This window comes from Gorilla gorilla, chromosome X, assembly GCF_029281585.2.
Source record: "Gorilla gorilla gorilla isolate KB3781 chromosome X, NHGRI_mGorGor1-v2.1_pri, whole genome shotgun sequence".
NCBI lineage: Eukaryota > Metazoa > Chordata > Mammalia > Primates > Hominidae > Gorilla > Gorilla gorilla.
The window spans coordinates 20,620,762-20,634,827 of NC_073247.2; the positions used below are offsets into that span (position 1 = coordinate 20,620,762).

The window sequence follows — 14,066 nt, forward strand, 5'->3', positions numbered from 1 at the left end:
GGGCTTTCAAAGAACAGGTAAATGCAGCTCCCCTCTGTCCTTCCAGGAGCTCAGGAGCTCAGGGGTTAATGCGAGTAAATAATTTGGGTCTAAGCTGGTGAGTGCTGTCCAGAGGGTCCCAGGAAGCTGTGGCTCCAAGAAGGGTGGAGGGGATGGTCAGAGGCGCCTGGGGAAGAAGCTGGGGTCCTGGCCAGAGAAGACCTAGCCTGACCCCAGGGTGCTCCAGCCTCCATCAGAACAGGAGGCTGATGTCAGGGCTGTCTCTGAGCCTGTCTGCAAAATGGGTGCACAGCAGATCTGCCCTACTCCTGTTAACCAGCTGCTGCGAGAATCAGATGACATGCTGCAGAGGAAGGCACTCTACAGGGTGCATGTGCTGAGGCGGGCGGATCAGTTGAGATCAGGAGTTCGAGACCATCCTGGGCAACATAGTGAAACCCCATCTCTACTAAAAATACAAAAATTAGCCAGGTGTGGTGGTGGGCGCTTGTAATCCCACCTACTCAGGAGACTGAGGCACAAGAAACGCTTGAACCCGGGAGGCGGAGGTTGTAGTGAGTTGAGATTGCGCCACTGTAGCCTGGGCGACAGAGCAAGACTGTCTCAAAAAAATATATATGTATAATATATAATATATATACAAACACACACATATATATATATGGGGGCTTGGACACAAAGAGGCAATAGGGTCCTCACCTCTGGGTTTTGTAAAACCCACCATTTATAGAATAATTGAATAGTGAGTTTTAACAATTTAGTGGTGGGAAAATGTCTGTTTTAAAAATATACAGTGCATCCAAATCTATGAAAATTTCCCATCCACCTCTGTGCCCAGCCACACAGTTTTCCTCCCTAGAGATAACACCCTTAGCAGTTCCCGATGTCTCTTTTCAGAGGTGGTTTGTGGTGCACACACAGGTGGGCAATGACACGTCCCACATGCTGGGAGTACTACCTTTAAGGGATTTATAATGAAGAGAGCTTCCAGCACATCATACAATGGGGAACTCTTGAAAATGGCTGGGAAATGGAACATCTTGGGCATCAAATTATACTCCATCAGTAATTCAAACCAGGGTTTCTCGACTTCAGCACTATTGTACTGACATTTTGGGCCGAAATGTTCATTGTCCCGGGAGGTAGGAGTGGGGAGGGAGCTGTCCTGTGCACTGTAGCATGTTCAGCAGCAGCCCTGGCCTCTACCCACTCAATGCCAGGAGCACACGGCTCCTCCCACTTCAGTTGTGGCTGCCAAAAATGTCCCCTGGGGGAAAGGGAGCAACATCACCCCATTAAGAACCACTGTTCTAAACCTTGTATGACATCTGTAGAAAACTGGCAGATAAGAGAAAAAATGTAGAAGATTCAAAGGGATAGGAAAGAGAAATCTGTGAAGACAATGGAAAGAGCCTGTAGTCCCAGTTACTTGGGAGGCTGAGGCAGGAGGATTGCTTGAGCTCAGGAATTTGAGGTTGCAGTGAGCCATGATCGTGCCACTGCACTCCAGCCTGGGAGACAGGGTGAGACCCTGTCTCGAATGAACAAAAAACTCAAAGGTTATTATTCCGTAACTATTGAAAGAGTCTTTTCATAAAGGATGGTAATAACCAGCTTTCTATCTCCACACAGAGCAAAGTAAAAAGAAGTAGGTTTAAATGGAAGAGAAATTAAAACTGGACATACAGATGGTTAAATATTAACAACGGCCCCTGAATGGCACTTTCTTTCCTAAAGATCTTCATGAGCAGAATAATCTAGGATGGCTAGGAATTGTTCCCTCGGGACTTTGTGGTTAAGAATTCAGGATCTTCAAGTAATGAAATCTGCATTAAAAAATTAGCCAAAACTGTTTATTCCATAATCATGTCTATATGGTGCTTTTAAGAAAACAATTTTTTCTTGCTATAAAAGCAATACATATTCACTGTGGAAAAATTAGACAATATCTCTAAGCTTAAAAGAAGAAAAATTTAAAACACCCTTAATCCCACTAACCAGTGAGATACCATGTTTGATACTTTAGTGAATTCATTTCCTAATAGTTTTCTGTGTTTGCAAAGGTATATGTGTAGATATAAATATATTACACCTACATAGAAACGACGGATCACTCAGCACATAATGCTTTGAAGCTTCCATTTTTTCTCCATTTAATCCACTGCAAATGTCTTTTTACATCCGTGTGTACCACCATAGTAGTTTTAATTCTTCCACTGCACAGATGTCTTATAATTTAAAACATCCCCTGTTTTTGGAGATTTAACTTGTTTCCAGTGCTTTGAGATCATAAGTAATATTGCCGCAAACTTTCCCTAGTCAGGGGTTTGCACACCGTTCTTCCCCCCACCCCCACTCCCCACACCCCAGGACAAATTCTTGGATATCAAGTTGCTGGAGCACATGATACCAACAGCTGTAGGGCCTGGAGTAATTGGCGAAACTGTGTATTTGTAAGGCATTTGGTAGGAAAAATGCTAAACAGACCACCAGAAAGATTGCTCAACTTACATTCCCATGGGTGGTATTGATTTTTGCTTTTTTTGGTTTTGTTTTTTAATCTTGGCTAAAATGACAATTTGAAAGGCGAGGGTGGAAGGTGTTCAGACAGCTCTCTCATTCTGTTGAGAATTGCTTGGCCCAGTTCTGGGCCTTGTCTGAATTGCCGGTTTGCTGCAATGTTTTTTACAATTGAGCAATCACCTAGAAAAAAGAGAAGGTGAAACTAACCTACTGCAAAAAAACTGCTCCAGGATGAAGAAGGTTGCCTGTATTTCGTCATTTCAGCCAATCACCTAGAAAAAAGAGAAGGTGAAACTAACCTACTGCAAAGAAACTGCTCCAGGATGAAGAAGGTTGCCTGTATTTCGTCATTTCAGCCAAGCCGGAACACGGAGCAAGGCTGTCTGCACCATGCTACCATCCTCTTCAGGCTGCAGGGCATTTTATATACCCACCACCTCCCATTGATGCTGGAAAATCCGGTCACAGAATTCCGTGCAGCCCAGCCCCTGAGGGTGGGGCGTCCTGTCTCCGGGACGCCGGGTTTTCTCTGGACACGAATGCTCCCGGGGTAGGAGGCGAATGACACTGGCACGGCGGGGCTCCGGAGCCAAGAGGTGACCAGGCTGGCTGGGCAGGGCTGAGTGGCTGGGCCGAGCACGTGATGCTCCCAGCCGGCCTCCGGGGCCCTCTGGGCTGAAATCGACATTTGCCTCTGGCAGGAAAATGAGCTTGTCAGTTTCTGCCTCCATTAGACCCTCAACCCAAAGGAGCAGGAGATTTCGGTAGCGTTTTAACTTTATCTCAAAATCTGAAAGCGGAAGGTAAGCTGCTTATCACTCAGAAAAACAAATTTGAGAGGAGTGACCTAGTAAACTACACTGCGACTTTGTTGATTTTTAAAATCTGGTGTTGAAAATAATTGATCGCTGTGAGAGTCAAGGGCTGTATTTATCCCCAAATTAGAGATTAACCTTCTGAACAGAAATTTGGTTAATTTGGAGGGAATCATGGTATAAGGGCCAGGGTTAAATATAGAAGGACACGAAAGCTGATGGAATAAACTGCAAGTAAACTTAACTCTAACCTGCTTGTAAAACAATCTATTTCATGTCTCTTTCAGGGCTGTGAGCAAAGGGAATGTTAAAATTGTGATTTTTAACTCAAGTGAAAGTAAATGAATCTATTTGCAATTGGAATACAAATAAAAGCAGTCTTTGCTTTTGTCCTTTTACATTTCAAAAACGCTTGTGTATTTTGGCAAAAGAAAAGTTTATATGTGCACTGCTTAAGTTTGAAATACGCTATTTCAAATTTACAGAATTATCACAGTTGTAATTTTCTAAAGTCTTTCTAGGCAAGGCTGTTTCAGTTGTGAATGAGAAATGTTGACATTGTACATATTTTCTGTGATAGTAAAATGACTCACTTCTTCAGAATGTGATAAAGATTAGAAAATGTGAAATAATGAGTTATTGTGAATTAACTCATGTCTCAGAGATTAAATGCCTTGCCAGAAGATGTAAGAAAACGGAGACACAAATACAACCATGCTCACGTAACAGTGCTTTATTTTAAATCATCACATATTTAAGTAAGTAGTAGAAATACGTGGTGTCACCATTTTTTCCTTTGGCAAATACAAATTAATATTGGAATGCAGCTATTCAGAGTAATTAAAGCATTATTCATCCGTGCAATTAGTATAATGTTCCATAATGAATTGCTTTGAACTAAAGTGTTTGGTATAATAGTCGATATACGGCTTGAAACATAGAAACTCTAGGCAAAGTATGTCCATGCTATATTTTGTGTCATTTTGATTTGCACAAAATGTTTATTTCTCCACTGCATTTGATAAATACTAGTTTTAAAATAAAACATGAAATTGTATTTCCTTTCACTGTAATCCCCTTATTGCTAATTCTTTTGAAATCCTATTACTCGCTTGGAGCCTGTAATAATTTGGATTTCTCCTCCTGTGTGTTGTTTTTCATAATTCTTCGCGAAAGGCCAGGCAAACTGCACACATCAAGCGAAACGCCTGAGGGGCGGCCAGCGCGAGGGTTTCTGGCCATCGACCCTCACCTCCCGGGACTTCCAGGGTCTTCCCCCCACCCCGCGCACACCTCCCTGCCTCGCCCCGAAGGCGTCACGTGGCAGCGTGGGGCCCGCCTCCTGGTGATGTCACGGCGCTCGCAGCCGTCGCGCTGAAGAAAGGATGCTCGAGGATGCTGTCCAGGTGGGCGGCCGCGGGCGCGATGCGGCACTGCAGGTAAGGGGCGCGCGGCGCCTGGATGCCCTCCCCGGCGCCCCCGGCAGCGCGGACGCTGCAGGTGGAGCCCGGCCCGCGGGCCTGCAGCCCGGCTGCGCCCCCAGAAACCCAAAGTGGGGCCTCTGGCTGCTGCGGCGCCTGCTGCCCACAGCTGCCTGCTGCAGCTGCATGCACCCGGCCGGGGATGGCCCGTGGCAGGCCCACGCGTGACTTGGGTCTTGGCGTGCCCGCCCCGAGAAAGCGGGCAGGGGCCAGACAGAAAGACGGGGGAGGGAAAAAACCGCCCCGGCGGGGGAACAAAATCTGAAGTGACCACACTGCATGCATTCTAAGTAGACAGAGGGGCTTTTAAGAGGTAACTATCAAGTGTTTTCCTAGTGTCATTCTGCTTCTTAAATAATGACATGTTTACTAATTACAGGCCTTTGTCCTCAGTAATTAGCCTCATTTCTTTCAAAGCAAAAGCGGGCTGGGGAGTGGAAACTTCTTGGTTAGCAATTTAAGAGCCAGATATGCAATCTAAATTGCTTTGCATTATTTTGCAAGGTTCCAGCAATTACAGGGCATACGTCAGAAATGTATTTTTTTTTTCCTTCCAGGTGTTTTAAGTAGATTAAAAAAGAACGGTATCCAATACAATAAAAATAAATTGCAGCTTCCAAAGATAACATGTGAGTGTAAGAGACAGCTACATCTCTAAGAACCAAATGATCTTTAGCAGAGAGTGGGGGTGGAGATAACACCAAAACCTAAGAATTCCCAGAGTTCTTTTTAATTCTCTCGCTGATAATTCGCTTGCTGAATGGAGGGGCTTGATGACTCAGCGCCAGATGGAGGGGGGTCAGGTGACTTCAGTTCTAGCATGACAGTGGGTGGGGGATTTTAATGGACTGTTTCTAGAGCGTTTACATGCCTTTCTCGGGGTCAGGAAGAAACTACAGCCAGGACGTGTGGGGGCACCCTTAGGGGGAGAATGTGGCATTTTTTTCCCCTCTAAAACCTGACCCTTCTGGAAGCTTTGTTGTCACTAAACTGTATTGGAACTCACATCATGAATAATTTGACCAACCAGCAACGTTGGGGAGCCTGTAAAGCAATGCTATTTCCATCAATAATTGAAGGAGGCATTTCTTTCAGAATTTGGGACACCTAGGTGTGTTGCTGCAGTAATTTAGTAACTTGTTTATTGCAGTTTTCTTCCTTTGGTTCAGTTTGGTTACACAAATTAAGATCCCCGGGTCCCCGCCCTCCCTTCTCCCCCAGCCCAACCCTAGATAGAGCAAAGCAGATGATAGAGGTGGATCTAATAGAGACCTAGATTCCACTTTTGGCTTTGTGACTGTGCAGCCTTGGATATGTCATTTAGTGTCTTTGGGCCTCGACTATCTCGTCCTCAAAGTAACAAAGGGATTTAGGTCAGGGTGTCTCAACCTTGGCACTAGTGGCATTTGGGGCCAGATAACTCCTTGTGGTGAGGCTGTCCTGTGCATTGTAGGATGTTTAGCAGAATCTCCGACCTCCACCTACTAGATGCTAGTAGCACTTCCCCCTCCCAGCCCCCAGTTGTGACAATCAAAAATGTTGCCAGACATTGCCAAATGTCCCTTGAGGGCTCCCTTGCCTCCTGTTGAGAACCACTGATTGAGATGATCTCGAAATATTCTTCTTCGGGCTCCGAGAATTCATTTTCTTATGATTGGTTTGATGCCAAGCCCTTGATCAGAAATCTGATTCCCTTTCTTAATATCACATATATTGGAAAACACAATGTGAAGGCGTTTTTATGCTGTGAATTTCCAGAAATAGCTTCTGTGAAAAGGGGAGGAGCTGTTTGTATGCCATTTGTAGCTGGGAGGCTAGCTTGGCAGAAAGGAGAGTGTTAGGGAAAGAGGAAAAAAACAGAGCACTAGATGAACGTGTGTTGAAACCTGCCGGGGCTTCGTGCTCAGCAGACCTGGAGCACATCCCTGGGCATAGTCTAACCCTGGGTTAGACCTAACAGCTGAGAGTCCATTTCCTTGTCTGCAAAAATGAGAATAACAGTGTCCACTCGGAGGTGTTGTGAGGATGAAACGACACGACATCTGGTGCTGGTGGGGGACGTGGTGAGGACGAGAGGGTGGTAATGTCTATGCAGCTAGGAGGAGGCAAACACAAACGGCCCACACCACCAGCGACACAGACACTCGCTTGGGCAGACATGGTCGCATGCTTTAAGCTTCAGTCCAGGACTAAAGATCTGGCTTTGACACCTAGGAGGGTGACCGTGGCTGCATCACTTCACCCCGCAGAGCTGCTGTCGGATCTGCAAAGTGGGGCCAACTGTACTTGCTGACTCTGCTTCCTTGGCTGTTGGGGAGGGACGGATGGAAGTGAGAGGGTCTGCAGGCTGGGAAACTCCCAAGAGACAGGAAGCGGGGGTGGCAGCAGCGTAGCAAGGGGGGGACATGTTTACTATGTGTGTGTATGTGGTGGTGGTGGGGTGTTAGAATGGCCAGAAAACATTTCCTTGTGCCCCAGGCTTTGGACTTTGATGTGTCCCTCCCCTGGGTTCCCTTTACATTGCCATCAGCTTGCTCTCTCTCTCTCTCTCTGTCTGTCTCATCTTTCCTGGCACCATGAAAATGGTCTCCTGGGGGAGATAGGAAAGCCCTGGTGGGGGAGGTTGGCCTTCGGTGAGGAAGACCCACTGTGCAGAGGGCTAGGGTGAGAGCAGCTGGCTCCATCCACTCCCCACGCCACTGTCCTCACAGGCTTCAGTCCACGGACATCCCAGGGCAGGCCTGTCACGCTCCTGTGTGCCTCCGGTGGGCTTGGTGCTCTGTATGAGCCATCTGGCCTTGTCTCTTCAACAAGGTAATATCATGAAAGAAATTTTTAAAAAAGGGAGGTGGGGTATTCTCCATCAAACGAGACTTAAGAGACGGAATAGCCAAATATCACTTGTGGCCCTCGATTGGATTCGGCCCAAACAAACGTGTAACAGGCATTTTGGGGATGCCTGGAGATGCTTTGATGTGACTGGCTATTAGGTGACACTAGGAGACTGCTGCTGCTTTGATTAGATGTGACAGTCTGTGATGTGGTCGGCAGCCCCTCGGACAGATGCAGTGATCCCCACCCCTGGCAGCTGCAACTTGGCATCACCCTCTCCCCTGGGGTTTGGTCTGGACCAAGTAATGAACTTCCAATGAATACGTCTAGCAAGGGGTAGGGGAGTGGCACTTCCACCATGAGGGTGTAAAGGGGCTTCTGCCTGGGGTGTGTTTTCTCTCTTGGGTTGCTTACACTGAAGCTGCCATGTTGTGATCAGCCCTACAAAAGGGTCCATCTGCCGTGGTGAGGACCCGAGGTCCATTCCAACAGCCTGAGAAGAACTGAGACCCGCTGACGGTGTGAGGGTGTGAGCGGGCTTGGAGGCAGACCCTTCAGGCCCAGTTGAGTCTTTTTTTTTTTTTTTTTTTTTGAGACAGAGTCTCGGTCTGTCACCCAGGCTGCAGTGCAGTGGTAGCGATCTCAGCTCACTGCAACCTCTGCCTCCTGGGTTCAAGCGATTGTCATGCTTCAGCCTCCCTAGTAGCTAGGAATACAGGGACACGCCACCACGGCTGGCTAATTTTTGTATTTTTAGTAGAGATGGGATTTTGCCATGTTGGACAGGCTGGTCTCGAACTCCTGACCTCAGGTGATCCGCCCACCTTGGCCTCCCAAAGTGCTGGGATTACAGGCATGAGCCACCACGCCCGGCCACAGTTGAGTCTTGAGATGCTTGTAGCCCTGTGAGACACCTTGAGCTGAGGCACCAGCTAAGCCACTCCAGGTTTCCTGACACAGAAACAGTGACATGATACATGTTTGTGTCCTGCTGCTATGCTTTGGGATAATTTGTTAGGCAGCAATAGATAGCTAATACATGTGTTTATGTAGAAAACTCTTATTGTTTAGAGATGTATACTAAAGTGTTTAGAGATGAAGTGTCATGGTAGCAATCATTTACTTTTTTTCTTTTTTTGATGTTTTTTTGAGATCTCTTTAATGTATGACTTAATAGGAGACAGATGAATTCTCATACTTGGTTCTACATTCAATCTGTTTCAATATCACATGTCATGTAGCCTCTGGAAAATTCCATTGTATGCTCATGAGAGAATGAACTTAGAAAATGGCAAATAACAATGTCAGAATATTGTGAAATGTTTTTGACATCATGGACTCCCTTAAAGGGTCTTGGGGAGCCCAAGGAGTCCCCAGATGACACTTTGAAAATCAGGCTTCAAGATCAATAATTTACTTTTAAATGGTTCAGTTAAATGAAGAGAGAGAAAGAGATAAAGCAGATAGAGCCAAATGTGAACAACTGTTCAGTCTGATTGGTGTTATTCACTGGATTCTTCTGGATGATGTTCTGTGTAATTGAAAATGTTCATAATAAAAAATTAAGAAAAAAGAAAAGAAATGTAAACCCTTAGGCACACTGGGGATTCTGACTGAATAGGTCTGGGGGTGAAGCCCAGGGCTTAACCTGTACTCCAGGTGCCCCCATCACATGGGCCAGAGGCCCCAGCCACTTTGCCCCAGAGGTCCTCGCCTTACCTGCCTCCTCTCCACCTGTCAGCCTTGCAGTAGCAGACCAAAGGGGTTTAGTGTGATGACGCATCTCTTCTACCAACCTGGGGGAAGAGGTGTGTGGGGACAGTCCCCCCTCCTATCCCTTCCCCCATACATACTTTCCCTTGGTAACAAGACCTTTGTTTAACCACATTTTCAGTGGGTGGCTTTTTTATGTGCAGGAATTTTTTTTTTGTGATAAGTATTTTTTTAAATGACTTTCATTTCTTTTCTTTCTTTTTTTTTTTTTTTTGAGATGGAATCTCTCTTTGTTGCCCAGGCCGGAGTGCAGTGGCTTGATCTCGGCTCACTGCAACCTTCATCTCCCAGGTTCAAGCGATTCTCCTGCCTCAGCCTCCTTGTAGCTGAGATTACAGGCACGCACCACCACGCCTGGCTAATTTTTGTATTTTTAGTAGAGACGAGTTTCACCATGTTATCCAGGCTGGTCTTGAACTCCTGACCTCAGGTGATGGGCCCGCCTCGGCCTCCCAAAGTGCTGGGATTATAGGCTTGAGCCACTGCTCCTGGCCCCTTAATTACTTCTTCATTCAGCAAATATTCCTTGGGTCTGTGCGTCTAGGCCAGGGTTTCTCAACCTTGACACGATGGACGTTAGGGTCCAGATGATTCATTTTTATGGGGGGCTGTTCTGGGCAATGTAGGGTATTGAGCCGCATCCCTGGCCACCATCCACTAGATGCCAGTGGCACCCTGTCTCCCAGTTGTAATAACAAAAAATGTCTCTAGACATGGCCAAATGTCCCCTGGGGGTCAGTATTGCCCCCAGTTGGTTGAGTCCTACAAGTCTAGGCAGTGGGATACATGGTAGGACCAAATGGACAAGGTTTCTGCCCTCACGGGACTGATTTGAGCTGAGGGAAGAGGAAGTAGCTGTTGGATAGGCTGTGTGTTGAGTGAAAGGATGGACAGCAAAGGATGCACAGCACTGGACTCCAAACGCTGGTTGGGGAGGGCAAGAAGGCCTCTCTGAGGGGTCGCACTTGAGCAGAGATCCGAATGGAGAGAGAGCCACTTGAGCACAGTGGGCTGAGTGCTCAGGGCTGAGGGAACAGCCAGTGCAAAGGCCCTGAGGCAGGGCAGGACAGGAAGCGTTTGCGGAAAGCAGGGAGATTGGCGTGTGCAAAGAAGAGCTACCCAGAGAGTAGGGGTGGGGACAGGTGCTCAGAGGGGCGCAGGGGGCAGGCCATCCTGGAACTGGCAGTCGTGGTGTCAACCCTGGATTGTCCTCAGTGTGATGGAAAGCCACTGGATGCTCCTGTGTCGGGGAGTGACATGTTGAGACTGGGTTAAAAGGACTGGCTGCTGTCAGGAGCAGAGTCAGAGGTGGGTGAGAAAGAAAGCAGGGCGGCCAGCAAGGAGGCTAGGAGGCGAGGCTGGAGGCCAGATGGGGAGTGGCCAGGGTGACCAGGTGAGTTGGACTGAGGAGCTAACCTCTTTAGCAGCAATGTTGTCCCAGGTGCCAGAGTGGGCCCTTGGTGATCAAAGAAGCCTGGCGTGGGAGGGTAGTGTGAACTACAGGGCAGGACATGGAGGCTGCAGACGTGTCCTCATGCACCCGGCTCAGTCGCAGCATCACCTTTGATGGACGGTGGCTCCCAGGGACAGCAGAGGAAATGGCCATGCACATTCCCACATGACACCTGAAAAGCTCTCTTTCCCGCTTCTTGTCGTGGCTGAAGTCTCCCAAGCTGTCAGGCTGCCGGTGGCTCCGGTGATTCTGGCTACACAGCTTGCTTGCTGTCCTCAGGCCCAGCACATTTGTTCCTGCCACTGAGTCTCTGAATTGGCTGTTCTCTGTGGCTGGAGGGTCAACCCCCACACTTGTTCCCTTGTTGCCTTCTCCAAGTGGCCCTGGTCGCCCTGCACCGCCTGTCACGTGCGCTTCTGTGGGATGCAGTGGCCTGCAATCAGGGGTTCATGGAAACCCCTGCCTGCTGGCTTGCCATCTTCACACTGTTCTTGACGTGGTCCTGCCCTGCCCCAGGGCCTTTGCACTGGCTATTCCCTCAGCCCTGAGCACTCAGCCCCCTCGTATTCAACAGAGAGCCTGCTGTTGGCTGGGTTGAAAGTAGATGTGAGACCGGAGCCTTCCTTACAGAGGGGACTTGAACCCCTCTTGAAGCTGCAGAAGAGGAGAGTCCTGGAAGGCTGGGGTCAGGCCCTTGACCTGCCCTGGGGACGACACATGGGAACAGCAGGGTCATGAAGGACAGGCTGTGGGTGGGCGCTCCCCCTGAGGGTGGTGTTCCCCTCTTTCCATCTGAGGCAGTTGGGGCGCCCAGGATGGGTTTGGGGTTTGCTGATGTGAGAGCTACCCCAACGCTGTGTTTCCTTATGGGGGAGGCTGCTCCTGGTCCTGGGTGCTGGGCCTGCGGCTCCTGTCTGTGGCTGCGGCTCCCCTGAGCCTTGCCCGCAGTTTCGCGATGCTTCCCGATGGGATGAGTGTGTCCTCCTATCTCTTGGCTCTTTGCTTCCCTTCTGGGTTGATTTGGCTAAATATGAAAGTTATTTTTCGCCCTCCACTCTAACCCTTGGAGGTGCTGGTTGGGTGAAAAGGCCTTTGTGGTTAGCAGATAGCCGGGAGATTGTTCCTCTTAGCTTAGTCACGCCTCGCACCAGCTCGCCTTTTACCTCAAACATGGAATTGGCTCAAATGTCAGCCCGTGTGTTGGTCAGAGTGGCCTGCCTCTCTTCACCATGGCGTCCCGGGACACCAGGAACAGCATATGAACGCGGTTTTGGGTGCCTTCCGGCATTTAGGCTTTACACACTTGCCAGTCACGAGTGGCTCCTGAAATTTTCTTTTTATCCATGAGGGGGTGTGAACCTTGGATAAGCAGAAAATAGGTTGTTGTGGAGAAAACCTGTCAGAAAATGGTGAAGGGAAGGCCAAGCTGTGGAGGTGCCAGAAGAGGGAGGGATTTCCCACCTGCACTGTCTTCAGCAGCTGTGATGGCTTGAACTGTGTCCCCAACAAATTCATAGATTCAAGTCCTAACCTTCAGTACTTCAAGACGTGACCTTATTTGGAGATAGGGCCTTGACAGAGGTCATCAGGGTGAAACGAAGGCATCAGCAGCGCGCGTCCCTTCATCTCAGACTTCTGGCCTCCGGAACTGGGAGAAAACCCTCTTCTGTTATCTGAGCCACCCAGTCCGTGGTGCTTGGTTACGACAGCCCTAGCAAGCACGGGCAGCAGCATTTTTTTGTGGGTGCATGAGAGCGCGACCCAGGGGCCTTTAATTAAGCTATTCTCACACGGTGTAGGAGAAACGTGGCCCCCAGTGCCCTCTCCATGGAGGCACGTGGCTCTGGGTCCTGAGGTGGCAGAGGCCTGCCTGCTGTTGTGGAGAAAGGCCCCTGGGACCTGGGCTGGATCCAGCTGCCCCCTCACTGTGTGTGAGGCTTAACCTCTGTGCCGCAGTTTGCTTATCTGTAACGTGGGCCTGAGGGAGGCGGTGCTTCATACACGGGGGAAGTGCTTAGAATGAAGCCAGGTACACAGAGCCCTGTACAAAGGCGTTGTGACTATTATTATGGGAAGAAGTCTCTGGGGAAATTCCAAACCCTTGGCTCTTGGCACCAGCAACACAGACACCTCACCGCCCAGCCCTCCTGTCCCTGGGATGGGGGTGTGAGAACACTGAGGCCATTGTGTCACCCGAGGCCACATGTGGTTGGCCTCATCCTGTTTCCAACACGTGGGCTGGGTTTCAACGTGGAACGAATGGCTGCATGGCCCTGGGTCCATAGGAAGCCTGCCATGGTCACACAGCAGCTGCCTAGTCCTATGGAAGCCAGACTGTGATTGAAGGAACACAGAGAGTGCTGGGGGCAGGGCCGGGGCCGGGGAGGAAGTGGGAGGAGGAAAAAGGAAGTGTCTCCGCTGGTTCGAGGCAGAATTTTGAAACAGGCACAGTTTCTTTCTGAACATCCTTTTGCTCTGAGCTTCCCCCTGTTTGAAACTCCTTGGTCGTGTGGGCCTCCACCCCTCACTGGGGGCCACCACCTGGCTCCCGTCACTGTCAGTGCCTTCCTGTCTTCTCCCCTCTGGTGTTTGGACGGTTAGCTAGAAGGGGTGGAATGAGTCCTGGCCACCTCATCATCCTAAAGGTGTCCGCATTTTAAAAGCAAGACTCAAAATGATTACAAATGAAATTGAAATTCCTGGGGTTTCAGGCAAGGTGGAATAAGGCAGTGAAAAGCTTTTGTATTGGAGCCAGCCTCCAAGATGGGCCTCGACCATCCTACCTCCAGGTGTTCATGCTCATGTGTGGTCCCCTCCCATATGGAACCATTCAGGGCTGACCTGTGTCACCAATAGGATACCGTGGAAGCGACAGTGTGTGACTTCCAAAGCTAGGTCATTAGAGACCCTCCTGGTTCTCTTGGACCACCCCCTCTAGAGAAAGCCAACTGCCATGTCATGGGGACATTCAAGCCATCCTGTGGGGATGCCGGCGAGCAAGTTGGTTGCTATGTGAGGGAGCCCCCGTCCAACTTTCAGATGACGGCAGCCCTGGCTGACATCCTGACCACAACCTCCTGAGAGACGCTGAGCCAGAAAGACCCAGCCACACTGCTCCCCACTTCCTGACACATAGAAACTGTGTGAATGGTCAGTGTAAATGGTAATTAGTGATGCAGCATCAGATAA

The 14,066-nt window shown here is 49.0% G+C and overlaps 1 protein-coding gene across 1 annotated transcript in view; it reads left to right on the top strand.

The window, feature by feature from the left end:
* The first annotated feature begins 2,872 nt into the window (after positions 1-2,872).
* CLCN4 (chloride voltage-gated channel 4) overlaps positions 2,873-14,066 on the top strand; it is an 82,250-nt gene continuing 71,056 nt past the window's right edge. Inside the window, exons 1-2 of the mRNA XM_004063771.4 lie at positions 2,873-3,326; positions 4,515-4,777. The gene's annotated coding sequence lies outside the window, so the exon portion shown is untranslated. The remainder of the gene's footprint in view (positions 3,327-4,514; positions 4,778-14,066) is intronic.